The 20,183-nt window shown below is 48.5% G+C and overlaps 1 protein-coding gene across 2 annotated transcripts in view; it reads left to right on the top strand.

The window, feature by feature from the left end:
* The first annotated feature begins 213 nt into the window (after window positions 1-213).
* Window positions 214-20,183, top strand: part of ST6GAL1 (ST6 beta-galactoside alpha-2,6-sialyltransferase 1) — a 47,039-nt gene continuing 27,069 nt past the window's right edge. Inside the window, exons 1-2 of one of the 2 annotated variants that reach the window (XM_030494874.1) lie at window positions 214-294; window positions 13,821-13,987. The gene's annotated coding sequence lies outside the window, so the exon portion shown is untranslated. Of the gene's footprint in view, window positions 295-333; window positions 542-13,820; window positions 13,988-20,183 lie in introns of those variants that run through there. The other variant, XM_030494873.1, reaches the window with a different exon arrangement.

The raw sequence follows: 20,183 nt of genomic DNA, 5'->3' as shown, positions 1-20,183 counted from the left end.
AACACAAGAGGATGTGGAGCTGTTGGAGCGAGTCCAGAGGAGGCCACAGAGATGCTGCGAGGGCTGGAGCAGCTCTGCTATGGAGCCAGGCTGAGAGAGCTGGGCTGGTTCAGCCTGGAGGAGAGAAGGTTCCTTAAGGGGAGACCTTAGAGCAGCTCCAGTGCCTAAAGGGGCTACAGGAAACCTGGAGAGGGGCTTTTGCCAGGAGCATGCAGAGACAGGACAAGGCGGGAGGAGGATGGATGAGGATGCCGCGGCGCCGCTGCCCTGCTCTGAATGACTCGTCCTTTAACGGTACCATTTCCCACCTCACCCCTCCCGGTGCCCGCCGGTGGGCGGCAGCGCGGGGGCCGCCCCGTACCCGCCGCAGGCAGCCGGCGGCACCTCCCCCAGCGCCGCGGCCCCGGCCCGGCCCCCGCCAGCCGCCCGCACTGCTTCAGCGCAGCGCCGCGCGGGGGAACGGCGCTTAAGTGCCTCGGGCGCGGCGGCAACAAAGGCGGGCGGCGGCGCGGGGCGGCGGTAGGAGACAGACGGGACCGCGGTGAGTGAGGGACTGATGGGGCCGGGGCTGGGGTCGGGGTCGCAGGTGCCGCGGGAGGCGAAGCGCCGCGCCCAGCGCAGCCCCGCGGCTCTCGGGGGTTTCAGCGTGGCCGGGCGGGGGGGCGGCTCCGGCGCCGGGGTAGACCTGGCAGACAGTCTGGAGCGAGCGCTGCCCTGACTGACAAGCGCCAGCTCCGCTGCCGCGTAACTTTTATTAATTCCTATTATTATAATTATTATTATCATTATTATTAGTTATCCTTATAACCCCATAAATATAAAGTTGTAAACGGTAGTTGTTATGGCCGTGGCTGCCCAGGCTGCTCGTCGTCCCGTCCCCCCCACCAGCCTCGGCAGGCTCCGCTCCCCGGGCAGGGGTGCGAAGCGGGGGGTCCCGTCCCCGGTCCCGGCCCCGGTGTCGCTCGGCGGGGCTTTGCCAGCGGAAAACCGAGCCGATGCTGACCGGGGAGCGGGGGATGAGGCAGATAATGCCGATGAAAACCATACCCTGAGCTTCCAGCTCCTCCCTCTCCTCGCGTTTGTGCTTATTCTCATCTGAATTTAACCGATCCTTGGGTCCGCACGGTGCTACGAGTTGTAGCGAGGAATACGGGCTGTAAGTAATTTTAGAAGTAGCTGGATCCGTTTTTAGTTAGCTCACAGCAGGTCCGACTGCAGAGAGGAAAAATGCCATTGAAGGTGTTTTCTGTAGTGCTGTGCATGGTGTTTTCTTTCGGGGCAGATCTCCATTGCTGTATTTACAAGCCCCCCCTGCAAATCGGGGAGGTAAGAGAATGGAAACTGCTGCTGTCCATGCTGTTCCCGTAACTGCTTGCTGCAACTGGATCTAATCACTGACAGTGTCAAAACAAAAATATCCGAGAGGGAAAAGGTGCCATCGCGGGGCAGCTGGATGTAGCAGGAGATTTTCTTGGCTGTGAGGGAGTGAGAAACCAGAGCTGCCTATTAATGTGTGAGGAGTGAATTGCAATGTGTCACTCCTTCCTTAGTGGCACACTCACCAGACTGCCTAAAAGGTTGGTAGCTAACCTACCAGGATTTTGTAACACTCATTACATGAAGGATTGTGGAATAATTCTTCTGAGCTGGGCTAATCTTAAATATCTCTTCCAACCCAAACTATTCTATGATTCTATGTGGGAACTCGGGGAGGCAGTGAAAGAGACCCCAGCAGCACGAGGCAGACTTATCTGAAGTGGGTACAAACGGAGCAGCTTTCTGTCCTCAGCTTTTGCTAAAGAGCCTGGTTATTGACCTTGGTCTTGCATCTTGGATTATTGTCTTCATCTGCTGGGGTCCAGGACAAGGTAATGTAGCAAGCATACATCCCTTGTACTTCATAACCGTGCCCTTTTGCCTGGATCATTGTGTCGTGGAAGGCTTAAGTGAAGCTTTGAGTAACTGAGGAGTTCATATAGACATGAGTGATGCTGAATGTTTCCTGGGAGGAAGAATATTCCCAGGAAAAGCCTTCCCCAGAAGGCCCCTGGGACAGAGGCCAAGAGTGTCTAATGAGGCAACATTTTCCTATGAGCTGCAGCTCTTGCTATTGGAGGGTGCGAGTTGGGGGGCTGGAGTCAGCAGGCACGGGGACCTCTGAGGGCAGGCAGCCCCTCTCTAGGTCTCTTCTGCTCTGGGCAGCTGATCTCCTTGCGTCTGCATATGCTGCTGCTTTGGAGGTGGTGCGGGTGCTGAGTCTAGGCACATCATCCATTCTCTTCTGGGTTAGCTGTTACATCAGTTTGCTGCTGGAGGTGATAGTGCTGCTCTATGGTGCTGGGAACAGGACAGCCATGCAGGGCTGCAGCTCTAGATAAATCTATCCACTGGCTTGCTTTCCTTCATTTTATGGTCACTTCCCTTAGGTAGGCAAAATACTGTGCAAGGAGCTCAGTGTTGGGCTGTGTTCATAACGCAGCAGTGGTGACTTAGTGGTGGGTTTGTGTGTATATTGTGGGGTCCTCTGCCTAAAGGTGTGCCTCCAGCAAAAGCAGTGGCTGTCCTGCAAACGGAGGTTAGACACCTGGTGCAGTGAGCTGATACATTATCAGTGGTGCTGGGTGTGTATGCATCTCTTGCTGGCAGCAGATATGAGGCTGAGTTCTGGAAAACATGAGGAATACATGATCGTGTCTACCTAATTCCTGCACAAACAAATATTTGTTGAAGAGGCTTTGGTAAGCAGGGTGTCTGCTCTCGTGGCTACTGTTTGCTTGCAGATACACTGTAACTGGGTTAAAATCAAACCCTGGAAGTGGAGGTGCATCGTTGTTCACTGAGACCTAGTTTTCTGGGACAAAATCGACAAGTATAATCATAATCTGAAGCGATTGCTGGCAGAGTCCTCTGCTGCAGAGCTGGAAATGCATGGGGGGAATTAGAAGTGGCAGTATGAGGTGGCTAGGGATGGCCTAATGAATGGCAAAGCGGATGAAGCCAAGAATGTTTCACAGCTTTAACTCTGTCCTTGAGACTGGTGCAAAAGGAACTTGGCTGCAAAAGCAGATTACTGTATACTCAGAGGCTTATTTCCCTGAGTGCCTCTGTCAGAGGACAGCCAGCTCACTGAGGGGCAGCCCTCTGCCAAAGGTAGTGCAGGCATGACACCACCTCTGTGGACATCTTAACCCCACATGCTTGGGAAACGCACGTCTCTCCCTGCTCCTGTGTTGCTCCAGGCTGGAAGAAGCGGAGGATGATAATGGGTGCTGTCTGAGATCCATGTCAGGTTGTCCTGCTCTGTGTTCTCAGGCTGGCTGGTGCAGAGGAGACGTTCAGACTTAAGCTCTTCCAGCTCCTGGGCTTCTCCTCACTGGCTTGATCTGTTGCATGGGCAACTTTTGAAAGGGCAGAAATGATGCAGTGAAGTCATGGTCCCGCTCCCTTTCCACAGGAGAGTCCCAGCGGTGCGCGCAGCCCTCGGTGAAAATGTCATTTTCCTGTTCTCAACTCAGCATCTATAAAGAGCACGATGAAAGACCTGACAGAATTGTTTTGATGATCTCTTACAAAATGCATGGACCTTTTCCATAGCCCGTGGATTTTGCTGGAGTGATGTAAATCACAATTCTGCACAGGATTAGCAATCAAAGAGCATTATGAATCAATCTGATACTATGTCTTAATCATAGCCCTTCATAGATTGCTGACCTACGTATTACAGCTCTCCCTGTAACTGCTTTGCTGAGGACAGGTTTTGTTGCTGAATGTAAGGTGGCCCAACTGCTTGAGATCTTTCTATTTAGAGAACATTTTCATTGAGATTATGTAGAGATAACTAAAATTCCCAGTGACTTCAGATGTATTTGAAGTCTATGCTGCTTGACTGGTAACTTGTCTAGGAAGTTTGTAATATAAGTGGCTACTTTGAGCGTTCTTTTAATTATAATTGTGCTGATTAAGAATCTAGAAGATGAAATTATATGCTTTCAGGATAAAGTGCTTTTAGGTGTCTAGCCAGCAGGAATCATTGTTATCAGATGCTCTAATTACTTGTGAGTAAAAACCTGAGAAAAAATATATTTGAGCCACTTGCTTATAGGTAAAAATCAAGGCTTATTGCCTTCCTGAAACACACACTGCAGTTCAGCCTTTAGTGAGATGTGAACCCAAAGCTTCCTCTGTAAAATCCCTCCCTGAGGTTCACTGGTGGTACCAATGCGACTGCAGGTCTCCATATTCCACTTGTTTTACTTCTGATTCCTGGAGCAAGAAGGTGAATGATGGGTCCAGAATTGGTTCTGTGAAGCAGTGGCTTAGCTGTTTTGAGGCAGCACTTAAGCCCATTCCTACCTGTTGTTATGATACCAGCTCTGTAAGATAGATCCCTTAGTCTGAAGGATGCTGGGAAGCAGTGAGAACTGGATGTGTGCTTCCCAGCATGTATCAATAGACTGCATAGATGCTTCTTGGTGTGTTCACTGGTGCTGGGGTTGGTAAAGGACGTTTCAGGTGGAGTGTGTGTATGGCAGCATGTTCACCTGCCAGTCCTAGGGTATGAAGCCTAATGTCATTCTATGAGTTACTAGGAGCTCATCTGTAAAACAGGTGACAGGGCTGTGTGACTGAGCACTTCTCCACAAGGTAGGAGGTCTGTCCTCTAGTTGTTTGCCTCAGCGGGTCCCAAGTGGTACATGTGTCTAGCTTGGGTTTGCCAGTCCCTCAGCAGTGTTTGGAAGCTGCCAGCTGAGTTTCTGCTTTGGGTGCTTGGCTTGGGATGTCTCTGAACTTGCATCTCTGCCAGCAAGTCATCGGATGATCTTAAATATTTTTTCGTGATCTGTTGCTCACAAGTTACCACAACCTCTGTTCCCAAACAAAGGTTGCACAGAAAGCTGCAACACAGCGTCTGGCTGCTTCTAATAGCTCCAGAAAGGTCTGTTTGTGAGATCTTTGTTTAAAATAGAAACAGTGCACAGAATATCCCCACTTTGCCCAACAGGATGCTGAAGGGCAGGGAGGCCTCCGCTTTTTCACATTTACTCCTGTGACCCAGATGCCTTTGCCTGGGAACACCGGAGCTGTACAGGCGGAAGAAGAGAGCTCTTTGCCAGACTGTGCTAACATTTCTCTGTGTTTCTGATGTGTGTTTCCTCCGGGAAATGACAGCTACTGAAAATTAACCGAGTGAAGCTGCTTGCTGTACCTCCATGCTGCTGGGGGAAGTAGAGAACATAAACGTGTCCAGCACAGGATGCCAACCTATCTGTCTGTATGTTGCATACTGATGTCCGTTCAGCAGCTCCCATGGCACTGGCAGGGGTGTTTGTAACGGAGCCCAGGCTTGTGCTTGGGATTCCTGGGGGTGAGAGAAACTGGAAGCAAGCTAACACTGCTCTCATAAATATTGCACTCGTTCCCACTTACGATGGATGAAACAGTTTGCATTTTCAGCTGTAAAATTTTGCAGAAAAAATGGAAGTTGTTGACAGCAGTGATTATTTTAATATGCATCATGGCTTGCCCTCTGTGTCTTTGTAGTACAGCGTTCGCTGATTAGAAAATCAGAGGGGCTCAAATCAGCCTGATTGTGTTCACTGGATTCACTGCAAATACCCTGTGTGTGTGCCAGCGGAATCCCTGGTCTGTGGGGAGTGTGCTGGCACTAAGCAGGATGGGATGACAATAGGAATTGTCACGGCAATCTTGTGGCAATGATAGCTACTTTCTTAAATGGATCTCCTGGGGACTGAAAGAGATTCACAGTCACGGTTTCCCCCTGCAGATGACTAATCCCAAGGAGCTGCTTTTTATCTTGGCAAAACATTTAACTCACAATACTGGAATAATGAGGTTTTGGGGGGGTTCATAGATTTGGAAGATAGAATGCTCAGAAAGTGCTGCAGGCAGAGGCGTGGTGTACAACTCCCTGAGCCTTCTGAACAGGGCAGCTTAGGCACAGGGCATCTTGCAAGTAATTAGTTTGTATTTTAAGACAATAAAAAGTCTTCATGCTCTGAGAGGCATTGCCCAGCAACACTGAGAATTTGAGCGTGATCCTTTGTTAGCTAGATTGGGATGTTGTGTTTATTTATTTGGGTCGGTTTTCTTTGTTTTTGTCTTTCCTCTTTCCCTCAAGGTGTAGTTCTGCGTAACAAAGATTTTACTTTGCTCTAGGGATGGATAATCATTGTGCTATTTCTTGATTGTCCCTATGACCCAACCATAATCCTGCCATCCTTTGTGCTTGCAAGAGGTCTTAAGGAAATCAGAGATTTGGATGTACAAGGTTATAATTGTTGGGCTCAAACTATATATTTTTCATTTTGTTTACATTTAATAAGCATTTCTATCAATACTCCACCCAGCCCTTATTCCTCCAGCAGAGATTCAGTGTAAAGAATCCTGAGGAGCTGGGCACTTTGTAAGTGAGGTCCATTAGCAGAAATAGAGCGGAGATGAAGAAGTTTTCTGGCTTCCCTAGGCTGATTTTTCACAGGCAAGACTGACTGAAGTACTGCAAATGTTTTATAAAAGTCTGGAAACTGCTGGATGGATTTTGCTTTCATCCAGGTAACTGTGTCTGTGAATTTGAAGTTTGTTTCCTATTAGCAGCTGTTCTTGCAATCTTGAAATTCGCTGTTCACAAATGCTTATGTCCATGAAAGAGTGGAGCTTTCCTGGGAAGATCATGAAAGAACAACTGGTTGTGCCTTAACAAATTCCTTCCAGAGCTGGATAGCATATATTTTATGGAGTTTGTAACTCTGCTTCAGAAGCTGCCTTGCACCTCTCTGAATGAAACACATCGTGGAGGGGAACCTCCTCTCCAGTAAGTGACATGCTATGAGTTACCTCCAACAAATGCTGCAGGGGCAGGTTTTAGTGGCACAGAGATGGGATTCAGGCTGAAGGAATCAGGAGCAGAGATGAAGGCAATAATCCCAAGGGTGTGTTTTAGTATTGGAGTTGGGGGATTCTCAAGGGCAAAAATGGAATCGATAGAAATAAATGTTGCTTGTGGCTGTAACATGAAAGTGTATTTTGAGAGATGTGAGAGTGTCCATCTGGAAAAGGAGGAAGAGCAATGCTGGATGGGTGCTTTAGTTCAAGAATGACTTGTGTGATGGGTTAGGCTTTCTGCTCGTGATACAAAGTGGGATCATTGGCATTTTCAGGCTCTTCAAATTTAGTTTTACAGGTGTTTAAAGAACAACGGTCTTGAATCTGGCAAAATGAGCAGCTCACCTATGGATTGAGGAGCCTGAAAAAGTGATGGAGACTTGGCACTGAGTGATGCATGGACCGCTGCTGTGCTGACTCTGCCAAGCTGACAGCAAGGCTGTCTGCTTTTAAGAGGGGTCTGAAAAGTGCAGAGGGACAGGAGAGCTGCATGGAAGGAATCTCATTTTCTTCAAAGCAGTCTCTGCTCGCTGTCTGCTATTTTATTCATTCATAATGTAGTCTAGGTGTGGACTGGGAATAGTTTAGCTCCTGTGGATGTGGCTCAGCAATTTCAAATGTGGTTAAAGGTGCATGTTTAAAAACCAGGGGGAACTCCTTCAAGCCTGCACCTGGGGCTAAAATCAAGTTAATTTTCAAGTGTGCTGAAGCTCCCTTCTGCCTTTCTGCTCTCAATTTTGGAAGCTTATCACTTTGTAAATCACATCACATCACCGATGCATTTCAATGAACTGTGAGTTCTAAGGTTGACAAGTTTTCCTTTCCTTTCCTAGCAATTAGATAAATATGTTATTAGATATTCATGGCTTGTTTGATTAGATGATCATATACTTGCAGTCCAAGAAGAAAAATTCGGAAAGGTTAATTAAGGATTAGTCGTAAAGTTTGATGTCAGAAGTGGTGTAAAGTTTCAGTGTGGAACTCAATTAAACATAGTTTAGTTCATGCTGGAAGTGAATGGAAATGAAGGAAACTTAAGCTTACTGTAGCTACAGATGTGAAGGTGTACCAAGGTCATTAGTGCACATTAACTCATACTTTTAAAATTCATGCCTGCCATTGATTTGGCATGATTTTTCCCATCTGTCTCCATGTAGACAACACTCTGGAAGCCTAACTGTTTTTGGGGGGGGGGGGGGATTGCAGAAATGCCTCTTTCCCCACTGCTGTTCCTTTGAGCTGAGATTTTTTATGCTGGTTGAGGACAGCAAGTAAATCCCTGCAAGTAATATTTCAAAAGCCTATTTTTGTGCCTAAATGCTGTCTTGCCAGTGTTTCACATCTGTGAAGTGTTCTCAAGCATGAACATCATGTCGTGCCATGCGTACACTGAAGCTGCAGGGATGGGAAGGTGGCTCTGTCACAGCTGATTCTGCTCATGGCTCAGCTCTACCTTTGGACGATTTCAAGCTGTGTCTTAGACCACCCATTACAGCACTCAGCCTTCTCAGCACCTCGGTGGTGGCCTGATGGACAGCTGAGCTGATAAAACCCATTGCTGTTGTCAGGAGGCCTCAGGTCTTTCTTACAGAATCATAGAATCACAAACTGGTCTGGGTTGGAAGGGACCTTAAAGCTCATCCAGTTCTAACTCCCCTGCCATGGGCAGGGACACCTTCCACTTGCTCCAAGCCCCTGTGTCCAACCTGGCCTTGAACACTGCCAGGGATGGGGCAGCCACAGCTTCTCTGGGCACCCTGTGCCAGCGCCTCAGCACCCTCACAGGGAAGAATTTCTTCCTATTATGTAACCTAAATCTCCCCTGTTTGAGTTTGAACCCATTACCCCTTGTCTTATCGCTCCAGTCCCTGGTGAAGAGATCCTCTCCAGCATCCTTGTAGACCGCCTTCAGACGCTGGAAGCTGCTCTGAGGTCTCCACGCAGCTTCTCTTCTCCAGGCTGAACAGCCCCAACTTTCTTAGCCTGTGTTCATATGGGAGATGTTTCTCTAGCTGAAGGCATCAAAACCAAGCAAAGCTATGTCCCGTGAAAATGAATGCAACTCATGGAACTCCTGTAGTTCAAACTATGTTTGTGTCTTCAATTTTACTTTTTTCATGATTATTTATATATGAGAAGGTTCAATTTTGTAGCAGAGGTGGTATATCAGTCATGTCAAAAAATTATGTATAAATGCAATGGTTTACATTGTAGTAATAGTAGGTTTATTAAGTAACTGCCCCATCCATGGCAATGTTCAAGGCCAGGTTGGATGGCACTTGGAGCAACCTGCTCTAGTGGAAGGTGTCCCTGCCTGTGGCAGGGGGTGGGAACTGGATGAGCTTTAAGGTTCCTTCCAACTCAAACCAGTCTGTGATTCTATGATTCTATTACTGTGTCCTTGTAGAGTTGTTAAGCTGTCAACCGGGCCTCAATAGCAGTGTTAAAGGGTTGCAAAGCCAGGCTCTCAGAAGGCAGGCTAGTGGTTAAGTTGCTCATACAGCCCAGATTTGACTTGCGTGTGCACTGCAGGTTCTGATTGCATGGTTTCACAGCTGCTGCTTCACTCGATGCTGCCTTGCTCATTGTGAAAAACGGATGTATATTTGTGGTTGGCTTTTTTTTTTTTACTCCTTTTTGCTGCTCTGGGACTGTGCTTGAGTTGTGCGCTTAAACCCTGCCCCAAGGACAGAAACATTAAGTTCTCCAGTGTGCTTCTCTGTGGTGCTCCTCGTAAATGTCTGAGCATCTGCAGTTTGCAATGCATTTGTTGGAAATCATCTCTATAGGTGGGGACCTGAGGCACGCACAGGGTACCTAGCCAGTTCTGGGTGCTCTTCTGGGAGACTGCCAGGACTTCACTCCTCTTAATGATTTCTGACATCTGTAAAGTGCAATTCCGGTGCTGAGAACTCAGCCCATGTGCAGACATGATCACAGGTCTGACCTTGTGCAAGGAACTGGCAATAAAGGATGTGAAAAGTTTATTTTGAGATGTTTGGTTTCATTGCAGCTCTAACAGGAGCAAGGCAGGAATCACTTCTTCCTGGCAGCTTTGATTTGCCTCTTTCATGGCACTTTGTCTGGCCTTTGTGCCTTATTTACTACACCATTTTTCGTTCAAACTTCAGTGGAAAAAACACCCCCAAAACAGGTAGAACCTTGCTTCAGTGCTTTCATTCAGTGAGCACAGCTGCTGTGTGCAGGAAGTATGCTATGACAAAATGATGTACAGGACTATAATGTCTTTTTGTGTGTGTTTTGTGGTATGTGGGGAGAGGGGAGGGCTGTTCTGCCAGGGTCTGGATTCTAGGTCCACCACACAGACTTCTGTCGCTTGAAGGACCAGCAGACAGTGGTAATGAAACATTGTCCTCTCTATGGATTGTGTGGAGAGGATCTGTTGGCTGGTTGGCACTAGTGACCTGGGAACCATGGGCTCTGTTGGTGGCCCAAGAGGCAGATGATAGCTCCAGCCGTTGCCTCTTCTCCAGCTTGTTCCCAGCCCACCTCCAGGTCTTTGCTGTACTTGTCTTCATAGAACCATAGAATTACAGAATCAATGAGGTTGGAAAAGACCTTCAAGATTATCAAGGCCGACTGTTCCCCCAGCACTGTCAAGGCCACCACTAAACCATGTCACTAAGCGCCTTGTCTACATCGTTTGTGAACACTTGCAGGGACGGTGACTCCACCACTGCCCTGGGCAGCCTGTTCCAATGCCTGAGCACCCTTTGGGGAAGGAATTGTTCCTAATCTCCAGCTGCACCTCCCCTGGTGCAGCTTGAGGCCATTTCCTCTTGTCCTGGCACTTGGGGGCAGAGACCAGCCCCCTCCTGGCTCCATCCTCCTTTCAGGCAGTTGTAGAGCGATAAGGTCCCCCCTTCAGGAGCCTTCTCTCCTCCAGACTAAACCCCCCAGGTCCCTCAGCCGTTCCTCATCACTCTTGTGCTCCAGGCCCTGCACCAGCTCCGTTGCCCTTCTCTGGCCCTGCTCCAGCACCTCAATATCTCTCTTGCAGTGAGGGCCCCAGAACTGAACACAGGATTCAAGGTGCAGCCTCACCAGTGCCCAGCGCAGGGGGATGATCACTGCCCTGGCCCTGCTGCCACACTGGTGCTGACACAGGACAGGATGCTGTTGGCTTCTTGGCTGCCTGGGCACAAGCTGCTCATGTTCAGCTCCATCAATCAGCACCCCCAGGTCCTTTTCCATAAGCAGTTCCCAGCCACTCTTCCCCAAGCCCGGAGCGCTGCAGGGGGTGTTGTGGCCCAAGCGCAGTTCCAGTCTGAAGCTCCTCAGCGCCTCATTCCAGCTCTCGGCTGAGGCCTTGTCTCACCTCACACCCCACTCCCTGCGCCAGGCAGACCAGGCTCCTGCGTTCCTCACATCCCCTCACGTGGCTGGCACCACCGCAGCGTGCAGCCGCCTGCGCTGGTCATGGTGTGTGCTCATGTCCCTGCTCCTCAGTGGGACACCACAGCAGCGAGCATCAGTGCCCTCCCGGCCGTGCTGGCACCTGCTGCCAGCCCTGCTGTGCAGTGTGGCCTGCGGGCACGCCGGGGTGGTGCTGCTCTGCAGTGGTTTAATGGTTTCCTATTTAACTGTAATTAACCCGACAGGCAGGGTTTAGACTATCATGTTGCAGAGGAGTTGTGGTGGCAGGGTTTCTATTTTTGGGATGAATTGGCGTTAATAATTAAGCAATAAACAAATAGCATTTCTGTTTAGATTGCGGGATGCCATCTCTGCCAAAGCAGCTGTCAGGCAGTTGGTTATGCTGCAGCTGGGTGAGGTGGGAAGGAGAAGTCATTTCTCACCTCTGGAAAGAAAACAAGCCATAAGTGTTTGTTGGCTGCCAGCGGGAGGGATACTCGATGATGATGGGGGCCTCCTGCCTCCTCTTGCCTCCTGGTCCCATAGCCTGTCCCTACTGACTGCTAGTGTACATACCTGCCATGCTGAGGCCTGAGTGTTACCAGGGTGTTAATGAATTCCCTTCAGCTAGATAAACTCACCTGGGCTGGTACTAGACCTTCAGCATCCTCCATCATCTTTCCATGTAGATCCTCTGCCTGAAGGAGGGAAGAAGAATGAATGATCATTTTTACAACGTTGTTGTGAGAGAGGTGGTAATTTGGGGTCCTTATTTAACTTTGGCATCTTCCAAGGCATCTTCTCTGTCGGTAACTCTCTGATAGTATTCCTGGTGGTGCAAATGCTTGCTCTGTAGAAATGTTGTGTTGATGAATTTGTCAAACTCAGACTTGATCATAAGGCAAGGGGGGCTGATCACTCTTGTGCACCTGGCTTGCTCTACTGCCCATGCTCCTCTGCATCCCTTTTCTCTCTTGTTTGTATCATTTCTCTCACTTAAACGTGCCCTTTCTGCAGGCCACAAAGCCTGGTGTGAGCGCAGGATGCAGCAAGGGGACCCTGCTGCTCTGCTGAGCTTGCTGGCCAGGGATTTCCTAGCCCAGCATGTAAATGTGCTGGGGCTCACACTCACCATTATTCATCCAGCTTTTCTGTACTGCATTACAGCTGCCCTATGGTCTGCCTGTCCACATTTCCTTGCACAAGGGTGGCTTGCTCTAATTGCTTGCTGTGATGGCTGACCCCTTGCTGGATGAGGTGGCTCTCAAAGGTGGAGCTACACTGATGTACTGCTGCTGGCCAGGAGAAGTGAAGAACGTTCTTTTTCAGTCTAGCAGACAGCTCTTTATGTTTTCTTCCCCTTTGACTTAACCCTCAAGTGTCGTTTTAGTTTCAGTAGTTCTCACCCAGTGAGAACCTTCATCAGCTGGCACTGGCGGGACCTCAGCACTCATGCTAAGGCATTGCATGCTGGTGTCTCTTTGCACCAAGCAACACCCCTGTTCTTTTACTCTATATTCCTCCTTTCTTGCTATTTACTTTTTTTTCCCCCCCCCCATTCATCACACAAACTTTGTAAAGCCTTTTTCCCACTTACTTACCTTTCTCCTACTGCTTTCCCTCCCCTGCCATAGTGTGCTGCAGTGGGTTAGAGTCCTTGGATGCTTCAAACTGACAGTAATTCGGAATATCAGCATATTAGGAGCTCTCCTGAAGCTGCAAGTGCTTGGGTTCCTTGCTGGGAGCGGAGAGCTGGGCTGCTGAACTCGAGAGTGAAACGTATGCCAGGCCATGCACATACACTGGAAACTTGCCCAGGGCAGGATAATTACGGGAGGCAGCGTTTTTCGAGCGGACCATGTGCTCTCACTTGCTAAGCAGTCTTGTGATTAATATCTTATTTAAGAGGATTTTAGGACATGTGCTGCAGTTACACCGAGTTTCTTTTAGAAGTAGGGGAGAGTTTAGAAAAATAAACTCTGTAAAGGCTCTTTTGCATTTCCAGCGGGGGTCATCAGGTAAGTGCAGTGCATCACTGCTCCGTTGCATCCGTATAGGCAGTAGGCTTTGCTGTTAATGGTTTAGTGGAAGAGGGATCTGCAAGAGCAGCTTTGCACATGTGTTTATACAGGCTGCATTGCTGAGATCTCCTCCTTAGGGACCCAGAACTCCAGTGCTGAGGGTACATTCTTCTACCCTGATCTCCACATTACCAGCTCACCCTGGCTACTGGTGTTAGACTCTGGGTAGTTCTGCAGCCAGCAGGTCTTCACCAGCAAATTCTCTCTTCAAAATAAGGCTCTGTGTGCTGTTTTAGTTGAATGCAGGTTGTGTTTAGAGGTGCTGGTGGCTCAGTTGTTAGTCTTACCCAGGACACCATTGCCTGTGGTGTGGGCACAGCAGCATCTGTGGGTTCTGGGCATTTCTATGTCACTGCTGATGTGGTGTGTGGTGCTGCTGGTGGTTGTGGTCCCTGGCTCAGTGGTTTTGAATCAGACTGTTGTGGTTGTCTAACATCTTCCCCTTAATTTCTTTCCTAGGCTACACAACTCGCTTAAAATGAAGATGGGAGCATGAAGAATTACGTGTAGAGCATGGCAATACTCTCCATGGTGCTATCTACTACAGATTTTACCTGGCAATCTGCTTCTGCCTGGACTGGTTTGACAGGAACCACTGTGGACAGCGAAGGAACCTGGAGATGAAGGTGATGACCTCTTCTTTACCCTGCTCTTCTTTTCCCTTTCATATGCCTGCAGCAAGAGCACGGCTGCTATTGGCATGAGAAGGCCACATACATTCAGAGGCTCTGCTTTTAGCACTGGGGCTGTCTTGTGTCACATGCAGAGTTGGGAGGATGGTAAAGAAAGTGGGAAGGGTTCTCTGCTGCTCCCCTTGCAACTATCCTGTATTTCTCTTTTAAAGCAAAATAAAACATTTATTCTGCTTCTTGTGGGAGCCCTTGTAGATGTTGCTATGTATTGGTTATGCAGCAGAGATGCATGTCTCGTTTTGGTTAGGGCTTTCTCCAGAAACCCTCTTGAAATATTGCTGGTGGTGCCAGGTTAGAGTAATAAGCTGGCTGCTTTCACAGCTGACCTCTGCTGAACGTGTCTGAAGTGTTTTTGTTGGTGGTGCCACTGATTTTCCTTTGTCGCTCCTCCGATGGCATCCTGCCCCTGTCACAGTGCTGCAAGCCTTTAGCAGCTGCCTCTTGGGATGACGAGCTAGTCCAAAAAATCCATATCACATCTTAAGTATTCCTAGAGCTCTTGCTTCAGCTTGTGGCCTGGTTAGTCCAGTAGTTGTGTGAATGCTGCTACCTTTTAGCATACAATTAGTGTGCACCATAAAATTTTGATCATGCAGATCAAGACTCTTGGGCAGTTTGAGCCATTGCAGTGACTGGGGAAGGTGGTGATACTGGGATCCCCCTCTTTTCTCTTGTGCATGGAAAGCTAACTTGGTAGGGTGTATTTTTAGATGTGACTTGAAATATAAGTATTAAGGTGTCCTGGGTTCAGCTACAGCAGCCATTTTTTCTCCTTCTTAGCAGCTGGTGCAGTGTTGTGATTTTGACTTTCAGCATGGGAACAAAGTTGATAACACCGATGTTTTTAGTTATTGCTAAGTAATATTTACTCTGACCAAGGACTTTCTCAGTCTAATGCTCTGCCAGGGAGAGGAGAAGCTGGGACGAAGCAGAGACAGGACACCTGACCCAAACTGGCCAAAGGGGTGTTCCATACCACAGCACGTCATGCCCAATATATAAATTGGGGGGAGTTACCTGGAAGGCCCGGATCGCTGCTCAGGTTGGGCTGGGTATCGGTCAGCAGGTGGTGAGCAACTGTATTCTCTCCCCCTTGTTTTTTCCCTTATCATTATTATTGTTATTGGTGATGGTAGTAGTGGTTTTGTATCATACCTTAGTTACTGGACTGTTCTTAACTCATGGGAGTTACATTCTTTTGATTCTCCTCCCCATCCCTCTGGAAGTGGGGGGAGGAAGAAGTGGGGGGAGTGAGCAAGTGGCTGCGTGGTTCCGAGTTACCGGCTGGGCTTAAACCACGACATGGGGTTTTACCTGTTTTCATGTGTAAAGAAAGTTTGGGAGGGCCTCATTTTTACAGCTGCTTCTTTAAATCCTTAACTTGCTGGCGTCAAGAGTGCCAGATGCTGCTCCCCACTTCCTCCTCTGCTGAGAACATGCTAATCTCCTCTTCTCTGCTTAAAACCTAAATCTTTAATACGGAAAATGCACCACCCTTTCTTCCTTTCTGACCTGGGAACATTTCTCCCTCCCAGTGTTGTATTACCTTTTAGCATTGCAAACTGAAACACTTGGGCTGGGGTGGTGGAGCTCTAGCAGCCTGCCTACCTGGGGCTGCTGGATTTCCATCCCCAAAGAGGGCAAAGAGCAGCCAAAACTTCCATGGATGTCAAGACAGAGCTGAGTGTGTCAAGTATGAAGCTTGAGGAGTGTTGGCAGGAGACACAATGCACTGCTGGAAGTATGTGAGCGGAAAACAAATAGCATGGCACATTATCTTGGGCGTCTTTGGCAGCTGCTCTTCTAATGGGGAAAGTATGAAACTAAACTGGAGACGGCTTGACTTCTGGTTAGGTGGGATTTGGGTATGGAATAGAGAATCACAAAAGCAGGTCAGCCGTGGAGCTCTGCCCTGTAAAGCTTTTGTTGGTTTGCTTTTTGATTTTTAAAACAAAATTTTGTTTTGTTTGGGTTGTGGGGATTTGTGGGGTTTTGTTGGGTTGTTTTGGGGTGTTTTTTTAGTTGTGTTTTTCTTCCTCATTCCTCGGGAAATCCTCTGCTCACTGGACAAAGACATGTCTTGGGGTGTGACCTCGGGTGGGCTGGTGGGATAGCAGGATCTTGTGTAGGCATGGGAGCATAGGGCAGCTCTGTGTGCATGTGCAAAATACAGATATGCAGCATTGATTGATTACTATTATTTTGACCTTGGTTGGATGCCAGTCTTTGGGACAGCTGAAATCCAAGACCAACCCAGCTTCTCAGCACAGGTTCACTTTTAGTGCAGGTATTCCTTCTCTTAATGTGCTTTGGTAATGCTGAAATGAAGAATTACCTTCCGTTTGGGCAAAGACAAAATTTCAAGCCCAGAAGTCTTCCTGGTGAACAGCCAAACCTAATACCCTATTACTAAATATGGTTTCAGACTAGGCAGCCTGGTTAGACCTAGCTTGTAATATGCAAAGGCTGCTGGGGGAGTTAAGTATTTGAGAACCAGCGAAGTTTGGGCTGTAATATCTGTATTTGTCTGCAATATCTGTACCTCTCAGTCTGCCCAGCCCTCTTGTCAGCAGCTATGCTGTTAATATCTGAAATGGAAAAGGGCCTTTTCTCTTTCTGCCTTTGGGGACATCTGAAATAGGGAAGTAAGTCCAAAATTAGGCACACACCCTCCCTTCACCCCCCAGTGCTCTGCGTAGCTGCATGGGATCCTCCTATTCCTGCTGCTGTAGAAAGTGGCTTGTGGCTGAGCAGAGCTTGCCTGTTGGAGAAGAGGGACTGCTGATGTGTTGGCTCTACGTGGTGCAAGGCAGAGGATAGAAGGAACAAGGATGTGCTTCAGTGTGTGGTGTGCAGGTTTAGCAATGGTTCTCCAAGGTGGGCGTCCAGAACAGTGAGCTCACTCAGCAAAACCTTGGCCATGTACTAAAATACAGTTTCTTTTAATAATAATAGGATGATGCATATGTAATCATATTATGTAAGATTAACAGAGTAATTAATTCTGTGTGCTTGATGCTGGAGTATGGTGCCAGCCCATCTGTTTGTTCACGCTGCAGTTTTACATATGCTTTACTCATAGTAAATAATTTCTTCCTCATGTCTAATCTCAGCCTCCCCTCTGTCAGTTTAAAGCCATTCCCCCTTGTCCTGTCACTACAGGCCTTGCCAAAAGTCCATCTCCAGATTCCTTGTAGCCCCTTTATGCACTGGGACCTGCTCTAAGGTCTCCCTGAATCCTTCTCTTCTCCAGGCTGAACAAGCCCAACTCTCTCAGCCTGTGCTACCTCAGACATTGCTTCGCACTTGAAGCACCCTGTGGGACTTGTGCATCAGCTCTGAAACATCTTGGTGAGCAGGGGACATGAGCCCAGAACAGGCACTGCACACAGGGGATCTGGGAGGGGTGGGAGAAAAGCTGACCAAAAATACAGATAACGAAAGGACTTCCAACAAGACAGGTTTGTGGAGGGTGGGAGGAGGGCTGGAGGTGAGTATATGGATCTCGCCAAGGCCGGAGGGCAGCTGCCTGCCTGCCTCTGCGCTGTGAGGAAAGGCCACAGAAGTTAGGGCATCCCCTTGTGTGGTGCCGATGCTGGATGGGGTGAGAAGGGCGTTAGGGAGGATTTCCCAGGAGTAAGAGGAGAGTCCTGGAGGAGCAGACGCAGTACCAAGGCACCTCGTTCCTCACGGGTAGCACTTTTGTCACCTCCAGCCCTCCTCCTACACAGCGCTGTGCTTCCTTTGTCTCTTAAAATAGCTCTTAAGTGCTGCGACCGTCAGAGGAGCGGTTTTGCCAAGCGCTAACCACCGGCGCTGCGGTGTGGGTGCTTGATCAGACGGTGCAGAGCACTTGCAGTCATGTCCCCGGCAGCAGCGGCACCCTGGTGAAGTCAGAGGGTTGAGGGGAGCTGGTGCCTCCAGACCAGTGCGTGGGAAACTTCCGCTCTGCTTCCCTGCTCGCACACAAACGGGTTCTCACCTCTCTGGGCTGCAATCTACTTCCGTCTCTGAAAGTGCTCCGGCGTTTGGCCAGATATTAAAGACCTCCCGAAAAGGGCATGGGAGGTTAGCTGCAAGTGAGCTCATTTCTGAAGCACCGGCGCTCCATCCTGTACGAGCTGGTTACAGATAAAGCCTTCTGGAGATCCAGATAAGATAAGGCTTTATACGCAACCCAAAGCGAGAGTCACATGAAAACTGGGGTAGGCTTATAATTTTTAGCCCTGTACTTTGGGGAAAAATAATTGAAAATTGTTGTTCCTAGCTTACTAGAGAAAATACTCATCAGACTGATGCCACCCATGTCCTGGGCTGCATCCCCATCATCAGCAGCAGCAGATCGAGGGAGGGGAATCTCCCCATCTACTGTGCTCTGGTGAGACCCCCCCTGCAGTCCTGATCCAGCTCTGGGGCAACGACACAAGAGGGATGTGGAGCTGTTGGAGTGAGTCCAGAGGAGGCCACAGAGATGCTCTGAGATCTGGAGCAGCTCTGCTCTGGAGCCAGGCTGAGAGAGCTGGGCTGGTGCAGCCTGGAGAAGAGAAGGCTTCTTAAAGGGAGACCTTAGAGCAGATCCAGTGCCTAAAGGGGCTACAAGAAATCTAGAGAAGGGCTTTTGACAAGGGCAGGTAGTGACAGGACAAGGGGGAATGGCTTTAAACTGACAGAGGGGAGATTTAGATCAGACATTAGGCAGAAGCTCTTTCCTGTGAGGGTGCTGAGGCGCTGGCACAGGGTGCCCAGAAAAGCTGTGGCTGCCCCATCCCTGGCAGTGTTCAAGGCCAGGTTAGACACAGGGGCTTGGAGCAACCTGCTCTAGTGGAAGGTGTCCCTGCCCATGGCAGGGGTTGGCACTGGATGAGCTTTAAGGTTCCTTCCAACCCAAACCAGTCTATGGTTCTATGATTCTATGATTATTTTTTTTTTTTAAACTAGTGATTTCTATACTTCATACTTCAGAAAGAGGAAGAAAAATTCTGAGGCGATGACTTGTATGCTGTCAAGGGAAATTACTTTTGCAACTCTGGCCTATATGTGTGTGGGACAGCTTATGAAAAAACTTTGATTTCAGCAATGTCAGTCTCATACTGTATTGTGAATGCATTATTTCCTGATTCAAAAATAGGTGAAAAAACAGGTATGTTAGTAGGTAAGTATATGTATTTGTTGTATTTGTTACATATCCATGAGAGAGACACACACATTTCAGAAAAACCAGAAGGACCTTGGCTGAATTGCCCTGATTCTTGTGTGCTAGGAAATAAGAAAACAAACAAAAAACCCAATTAAATGCAAATTAATAGTCCCAAACTAGCATGACAGGGCTTTGCTAGGCTTCTCTGTCTTTTTTCCTTGCTTTGATACTGGAGTGTCATGGCTTCTTCTACACGCAAGGGGATACTCTAACCAGCATACTCAGGGCTTGAAGATTCTCAGCCAGTTTAGCCTCAGGGGCTACTGGTATGATGGCCTGAGCATGGAAATAAAATGGTGTGCCTCCTGTCAGAAGAAGGCCCGGGACTGTGTACCTTCAGATGCCTGTGCAAGCCTAAAATGTGGTGTGGTAGCAGCCCAACTTCCATTCTGAGAAACTGGAGGGGGAAACTGTGGAAAGGAGCGAGGTACACTGATGGTAAGGATCCGTTTGGTGAGAGGAGAGGTGAAAGGGGATGTGAGGGGTCACCTAGGATCAGCTCTTATGAGACTATGGTGGCATCCTTTAAAAAAGAATGGCTGTAAAACTTGTCCATTAAAAGCGTACCGGTGTAAGAATAGGCAGTTTTGTTTAGATAAAATGAATGATTAAATCTGAAGCTTGATTTGAGCCAGATCAAAAGTCAGCCTCGTTTAAAGTTCAGTGAACTTTAAGCCCACTGCTTTTCCACTTTGAGCTTGGATTCAATGTTTAGCAGCAAGAGGAGACTGGCTTGTGCTAGAGATGGCATGAGATCACCTTCACAGTCCCTAGCACCATGCGGGACATTAGGGAGTGTGAGATTTACGGTGTGTGAGATCACTGCTGTGTGGAAACACCCCATTCTTGCTCTAAAGCAGCTAAGCGTGGTGTCCTTGTCCTGTGAGTCACTCCCAGCAGCTGGCAGCCACCACCCTGCATGTGGAACATCTT

Source organism: Strigops habroptila, chromosome 8 (assembly GCF_004027225.2).
Source record: "Strigops habroptila isolate Jane chromosome 8, bStrHab1.2.pri, whole genome shotgun sequence".
Taxonomy (NCBI): Eukaryota; Metazoa; Chordata; class Aves; order Psittaciformes; family Psittacidae; genus Strigops; species Strigops habroptila.
Note: the sequence above shows the minus strand (reverse complement) of the source record. Positions and strands in the feature narration are given on the sequence as shown.